The sequence below is a fragment of the Dama dama genome, chromosome 19 (genome assembly GCF_033118175.1).
Source record: "Dama dama isolate Ldn47 chromosome 19, ASM3311817v1, whole genome shotgun sequence".
In the NCBI taxonomy this organism is placed as follows: domain Eukaryota; kingdom Metazoa; phylum Chordata; class Mammalia; order Artiodactyla; family Cervidae; genus Dama; species Dama dama.
The window spans coordinates 54,645,140-54,653,045 of record NC_083699.1 but is presented as its reverse complement, the minus strand read 5'-3'; the positions used below and the strand labels follow the sequence as shown (position 1 = coordinate 54,653,045).

Below are 7,906 nucleotides of genomic sequence, written 5' to 3'. Positions count from 1 at the left end.
AAGTGTCTGATATAGTTCTGGGTTTCAGAATCTGGGCTAAGGCAATGGCCTATTGTCTATTTCGTCCTCTTCTATTTCTCCTTTTATTTTTGTCAGTCCAAATTTCACTAACAGAAGTTAAAGTGGGAGGTGTGGTTTGTGTGTTCTCTGGTCCAACAAACTTGGGTGAGGAAAAGAGGTAATGAACTTGAAAAAATGATCTCATGCTTGGTGGGTGAGTCTCTCTCCTTTTTCTCCTGCTTTGAAAATTGGTTTGCTTAGTGAGCAATGATTTTTAGACCTATTCATTGTGTCTGGAAATGTCAACACTGGGTAGCTGAATAATTTTTAGAAGAAAACAAACTGAATGAAGACACAAGGGAAAAAAAAACATACAGAAAACTCCAGCCTCTTAAAAAAATCTGCACTCCTCAGAGCAAAGGAACTCCCAGGATGTTGTGCAATTGGAATAAATCATCATGGTGCCAGGCCACTGGGCAGTCTTCCACAGGGTGGGGCTCACAGGGTCCTTACTATGTGTGGAAAATATTTTGAGGTGAGCTGAGTACTTTCAGTTAGGGGCAATGTCATTTCTAAAGAGGACAGCAGCTACTCCATCCTCTGCCCGCTACCGATTCACTTTCTAAAATTCACTCCATCTCATCTGCTTCCTTTTCTAGCCCTCCCAAATAACGACAAACAAAGAAAAAAAAAAAAAAGGGAAGGAAGAAAAATAAAAAGTTCAAATATATGTGAGGGAAACTTGCTTTGAAATAACTCAGGAAAGTTTCAGGAAACCCCCTATCTGAAAAAGCTCACCCATACTGGGAGCTAAAAGGGAAGTGGAGAGGGGCAGACACACCCACTTATCAGCAGTCAGTCTCTACCCACAGCCCCAAGCCCCCAAATCATGAGGTAGGAAGTTCATTTGTTCGGCTCTTCCCGCTTCTTGGGTCTCTTTCCCTCACATGATGTCTTCCCTCTTCCTTTAGAAATTTGGAGAACGATTTCTACTCAAATCATTCACAATGAGGCATTGATATTGAGGGCTTGTGAGGCTCACTGCGCCTCTTTTTGGTGCATTTGCATTCTAACCAGGAGCAAAGGAGTGATTCTCAAGTTGTGAAAATTTGGAAATTAAGATGAAGAGTGAGGAAGACTTTGACTGGAGAGCAAGGGTAGAAAGTCCTCACCTTGTCAGTTTTGCTTATGTGACTCCCCTCTGGCAGGGCATTAGGAGTTTCTCTTCATTTTAAGGAAATATAAAGGGAGGTAGTATCTCCCTACTTTAGAAAGAAGAAAGATCAGTGACAAATTTAATACAAAGTCCTGGTTTAAGAGTCAGGAGATCTGACTCAGATCTTGACTCTGAAAATGACACATCAGTGATCTTGAACAAGTCACTTTCCCTTATCAGCTTTGGTTTCCTCATCTGAACCATGACGGGACTGACTATAAAGCCTCTCGGTTTGCAGCCAGAGCTGATACTGGATCATACTATGAAAGGGCACATAGCCAATAATGACCCTGGGATACATGACACTTTAATTGCTCCACAATCACATACCTTCTCAGTAAGACAAAACTCACACAACGACTGAGTGCAGTCATTGACCTTAAAGCGTGTCACTCATCAGGTGATTTGAAAGTTTCTGATTTCGTTTCTTTAGTGCAATTATTCGTCAATTGACTTTTTAAAATGTACAACAATCTATTCCTTTTTGGGTTCAGAATTAACTTATTAACAAATGTGGGTAAAGAAAAGAAGTAACAAAAAAGAAAGAAAAACAGGAACAAGTTGCCAGCTTAGATTGTCGTGGCAGAGGCCAGTAGGGAAGCAAAGTCCTCCGACACACAGATACACGCAAGTGCGCCGAACAGGACCCAGTGCGGGCTGCCCTTGAGAACTGTTTGACTGCGCAGAGAGAGGGAAGTAGGGGAGGGAGGATAATTCTGGGCATGGGAGCTTGAGGAAAGGAAAGGATTTTCAGCTGAGCTTCGGAAGATGGTAAAGAGTTCAAGAAGCAAAAATGAGACACCACACAGTGGAGCAGAGGAAAGTGAGCAGTAGGCCATCTGAAACATGGTTGGTACTGACTGAATACAAAGTGAGGAGTTTGTGCTTTATCTCTTTGTTTGACCAGCCTCTCTTCCCTGGGCCAGAAGGAGGATAAAATGACTGGGACTGGACCAAAGCCATAGACACAGGCAAAGGGAAGTTATTAGTCTGTCTCTAGAAGTTGAAACAGAGAAGGCAATGGCACCCCACTCCAGTACTCTTGCCTGGAAAATCCCATGGACGGAGGAGCTTGGTAGGCTGCAGTCTATGGCGTCGCTAAGAGTTGGACGCGACTGAGTGACTTCACTTTCACTTTTCACTTTCATGCATTGGAGAAGGAAATGGCAACCCACTCCAGTGTTCTTGCCTGGAGAATCCCGGGGACGGGGGAGCCTGGTGGGCTGCCGTCTATGGGGTCGCACAGAGGCGGACACGACTGAAGCGACTTAGCAGCAGCAGCAGCAGCAGGAGTTGAAAAGCCAAAAAGGTCTCAAATTCAAGTGCAACAGAGTAGGAGAGGAGAAATCTGGATTTGGAGATATTGGTGAGCAGGAGAGGATGGGTAGACAAGTAAAGCCATCTGGAATTAGGAAGCAAGAAGGAGCCTGCAGCTGAGCTTGTGCTGGGGTGGGGACGCCACCCCTCCCCATCCCACCTGCACCCCCACCCCCACCTTGAACTGAAGATGCAGGGAGCCTTTGCAGGTGTTTAAGCAGGGGAGTGATAGAAAACCAGAGTTGTGTTTTAGGACAGGGCATCTCAAGACTAAGTGACTGGCACTTGTGCTGTGCTGTCCTTCGTCCCTCTTTTTTTGTTTTTTCTTCCAAATCTTTTGTGACCCCACAGACTGTAGCCAACCAGGCTCCTCTGTCCATGGGGATTCTCCAGCCCAGAATACTGGAGTGGGTTGCCATGCCCTCCTCCAGGGGATATTCCCATCCCAGGGATTGAACTCAGGTCTCCTGCATTGCAGGCAGATTCTTTACCAATTGACCTACTGGCCAAATCCAGCCCACCGCCTGCTTCGGTAAATAAAGTTGATTGGCACAGAGCCATGCTTGTTCATTTCTGTGCCCTAACTTTGTTGCATGTCATGGCTAGGCTGAGTCGTGACAGAGACGTTATCACTACAAACCCAAGAGCACTTATTATCTGTCCTTTAACAGAAGGTTTGCCAAGGTCTGCGCTGTTACTCACTCAGTGTCTGTGTATTGTTGTTATTGTTTCTTTGCTCAACCTTTGAGATGTCTTGATCCTGTGGCCCTGAAGACCTGAGCAGGCATTTGTCATGACAAGGACGTTGTCTGAGATGGCTGCAGGCCATCAAACCAGGGAGCTTTGAGCTTTGACATTGATGTCCCCCGCCCCCACCACCCTCTGTGGACAGTCTAGACCCAAGATTTGCCAAATGTCCCAACAGCATCCTTTATAGCAACCTTTCCCACCTGGGATCCCAGGTGTGTTTTCCCTAAGCCAGCCCCCCGGCACCCGTTTGAACAATTTTGCCTCATCACATCTCCAGTTCTGTGACTATGGGAGCAGGATCACAGTGAGAGGTGATGCCCAGTCACACCTGGGGCCAGCCTGCTGGTACAGGAGGAAGGCCCCCTGAGCTGTAGAGAGGAGGTGCCTGGCTCAGGTAGAGCTATTGTAACATTGTAGCATTTAAAAAGAGCAAGAGTAAAAGTCTTAACCTGGATAGACGTTTGCCCTGGGAGCACTCTCTCCTGTCTCCTGATGGAGGAAGCCCCAAGACCAGGGTCATTTAGTTTTCTGGGTCCAAACAGCTGAAAATGTAGGTGTCAACATTTTACTGATAAAAAGCCCTATTACTTCCTCTTATGCTGCTGCTGCTGCTGCTGCTAAGTCACTCAGTCGTGTCCAACTCTGTGCGACCCCATAGACGGCAGCCCACCAGGCTCCCCCGTCCCTGGGATTCTCCAGGCAAGAACACTGGGGTGGGTTGCCATTTCCTTCTCCAATGCATGAAAGTGAAAAGTGAAAGTGAAGTCACTCAGTCGTGTCCGACTCTTAGCGATCCCATAGACTGCAGCCTACCAAGCTCCTCCGTCCATGGGATTTTCCAGGCAAGAGTACTGGAGTGGGGTGCCATTGCCTTCTCTGTTTCAACTTCTAGAGACAGACTAATAACTTCCCTTTGCAAGAGTACTGGAGTGGAGTGCCCTTGCTTTCTCCACATTCCTCTTATACTTTGCCAAAATTCTGCCCGCCCCGCTCCCAGAGAGCACAGAGGCCCAGCCAGATAACTCCTGGAGGGAAGCCAAGGGTGAGCACAACACAGGGATGTGCGGGAGGGAACCTGGAGGCCAGGTTCAGAGATGGAACTCACCTGAACGGAGAGCCAGCCCTTTGTCTGGTGCTTAGAAGGCATGTTAATCTTTGTGGAACACCACAACATGATGATGTATAAGATTTAAAATAACTCAGTAAATCATGTTGGTCTAAGTTCATACTATAAACTAGATTTTAATTTAGCTAGGCAGGTGATAGTGGGCACCCAAGATTGAAGGAAAAATTTGTGAGAGGAAAATGCTTAAAATGACCAATTCTGATCATTCTTCTCTCTTCAGATTAGGAAATGACTGCAGTTATTCAATTCTGGCATCAAAAAAATGTTGCCCCAGTAGGTGGAACATCTGTGTTCTGTAGGATGATTTGAGAATCTCTGCTCTAGAAACTTCACTCTGAAGGCAGTGTGTAGAAAGGAAACAGAAACGGGTGGATCCGTCTGAGCCAGAAGTCAGGATCTGGCAGTGGAAACTAGAAAGAAAGGGTGAAATGTTCTCAGGAAATATCAGAAAATGATCATATGTGTTTCTACCAAAACTATAAATCAGTTTAAATCAAGAGAGTGCATCTTTTAGAGTTCTCTGCAGAAATAGAGCCAATAAGATATACATATAGGGGAAAATATTTATTTTAAGGAATTGGCTTATGTGGCTGGGGTGGGGGTGGGCAGCTGGCAAGTTTGAAATCTGCAGAGCAGACCAGCAGCCTGAAAATTCAGGTAAGAAGCTGGTGTTGCAGTCTTGGGCCTGAAATCTGCAGACTGAAAACTTTTACAGGGTTTCTATGCTGCAATCTTGAGGCAGAATTGCTTCTTCTTTGGGAAATCTCAGTCTTTGCTCTTAAGCCCTTCAACTGATTGGATGTGGCCCACCCACATTATGGGAGGTGCTTTATGCAAAATCAACTTATTTAACCATTAATTACATCTATAAAATGTCATCACAGTGATACCTAGACTGGTATTATATTTGACCAAACAACTAGACCCATATCCTAATCAAAGTGAAAGTGTTAGTCCCTCAGTTGTGTCCAGCTCTTTATGACCCCATGGAACATAACCTGCCAGACTCCTCGGACCATGGGATTATCCAGGCAAAATTACCGGAGCAGGTTGCCATTTCCTTTTCCGGGGGATCTTCCTGACCCAGGGATCAAACCCGGGTCTCCCACATTGCAGGCAGATTCTTTACCATCTGAGCCACCAGGGAAGCCCTATCCTAAATCAAGTTAACACATAAAATTAATCATGGAAAGGTATTCATTGTGGTACTTCCTTATCAGGCAGGCCGAGACAAAACTCAAGAAGTTTATTAACTTCTTAAAGCATAACTACTCCAGGCTACAGAGACCATCACAGTTTAAATTTCTTATGTAGAAAAGGGCCCATTTGTCCCTCTCTTTTGGTCTCTCTCCATGCCTGACCTCTATGGAAAGGTCAACAAATTCATAATGTCTTTTTTTTTTTTTTTTAATAACCATCAGCAAGGCACTTTGTCAGAGTTTTTCTTTGTGCAATCTAAATAAGTTTATTAGTTTACCCTTGCGCACAGGCATTTACAAGCCTTCCAAGAACTTCAACAGATTAACCAGGTCTGATCCTTTTCTTTCATAGAAATCACGTTGCCTTTGTTCTAAGTGATCCAGGAACACAACCCCTCCAAGGGGTTTATGCAGCTAGTCTACTAGGGAAGTAAACTCACTTGCCACCACTTTCTAAGAGGTTTTCCTAGGAGTTTCCCCTTGATAGATTGTGTAATATCAGCCTACACATTAAACCAGGGTTTTCCAATGTCACTCTTGAACACCTTCTAACTTCTTTGGTACTGCATTTTGAGCAGTGATCTGCCTACATGTTTCTTTTCTTTTAGTTCTGGAAACAGCAGTTTCCAACCAATTTGGGGCTAGCCTTGCGGTTAGAAGTTTAGAGCTGAAGAAGGGAAGCTCTGGGAAGCTCTAGGAAGCTCAGGCTCCCGACTTTTGCTTCAGTCAGATTTTGATCTGAGTTTGTATATGAGAGTTTCATATTGAAGTCGTATTTTCATATTTCCTTTGAAAGTGTGGCTGTTTGTTTTTAACTGAAATATACTTGATGTACATTATGTAAGTTACATGTGTACAATAATAGTGATTCACAATTTTTAAAGATTATACTCCACTTATAGGTATAATAAAATATTGTCTGTATCCCCATGATGTACAATATATCCTTATAGCTTATTTTATACCTAATACTTTGTACCTCCTAAGCCCCTTCCCTCCCCACTGGTAACCACTAATTTGTTCCCTATATGTCTGTGAGTTTGCTTCTTTTTTTGTTATATTCACTAGTCTGTTGTATTTTTTTAGATTTCACATATACGTGATATCATATTTGTCTTTCTCTGTCTTTCACTTAGCATAACAGCCCCCAAGTCCACCCATGTCATTGTAAATCGCAAAATTCCATTCTTTATAGATTACTTCTTCTTTATCCATTCATCTGTAGATGGACACTCAGGTTGCTTCCGTATCTTATCAATTGTAAATAATGCTGCTGTGAACATAGAGGTACATTTATCTTTTTGAATTAGTGGGGCTTTTTCTTTTTTTCAGAATATGCCCAAAAGTGAAACTGCTGAGTCATACAGTTTAGTTTAGTTTTTTGAGAAACCTTTCCACAGTGGCTGTACTAATTTAGATTCCCAATGTGCTTCTGTTTTAAAACAAAATTAAATCACTAGTTTTAGTTGCCTTAATCATTCACTATTTGTTCTGGTCTGTCTGCTTCAAGAAACTGAGGCAAAGATAAAGAAAATAAATATTGGCTGGGTAACATACTGTGTTAGAACTTCACCCATACTCTCACGTAATTTTCATAGTAACCTTTTTAGTTAAGTATTATGTTACCCTTTTAAAGAAAGCTCCAAAAGATTAAGTCATTATCAAAGGCCACAGAATCACTAAGTGGTAGAACAAGATTCAAACCTAGATCTGACCAAAGCCCGTATTTTTCTCCTTCACTATAACCTGTTCTGCAGTAAAGCTCTAGGCCAATAATTCACTCATTTATTCTTCTCATCCAAATACACATTTTAAAAATTCACTTCATATACCCTTTTACTGAGTAAAATAATTTATTAAGTGCCTACCACGTGTAAGGCACTGTGCCACTTAGGACCGAAAAAGACAAATACAACAGGGTTCCCAGGGCCTTCTCTTGCTTTGGAGACTCTTGCAGAAAAGTGCAGGAAGCGCTTCATAGGTTGGTACTGAGAGGAAAGCACGCACAAGGGCAGCAGAGCAGAGTACTCCGTGAGTCACTTCTGTGTCAGAGAGGAAGCGGCCCCGTACAGAGGAGGAAACTGAGGGTCATCTCTGCATCACCTCGCAGTCTGGCCAGAGGCTCCAGAGCACCCCAGTGCCAGAGGGACGAGGCCTGCTCTGCGGTGGGTGTTAACCGCCGAGGAATGCCGGCGGAATGCACAGAGGGCCCCTCCCATATGGACGTGCAGTTTGGTACCTGACTCTGGTCATACCCCAAGCACATCCGGGAAGCTTTTTCTCTCTCCAAATGAGCTC

The 7,906-nt window shown here is 44.0% G+C and overlaps 1 protein-coding gene across 2 annotated transcripts in view; it reads left to right on the top strand.

Moving 5' to 3' along the window:
* The window catches only part of UPK1B (uroplakin 1B), a 29,302-nt gene that overhangs the window by 2,164 nt on the left and 19,232 nt on the right, over nt 1-7,906 (top strand). The gene's annotated exons all lie outside the window — the stretch shown is intronic.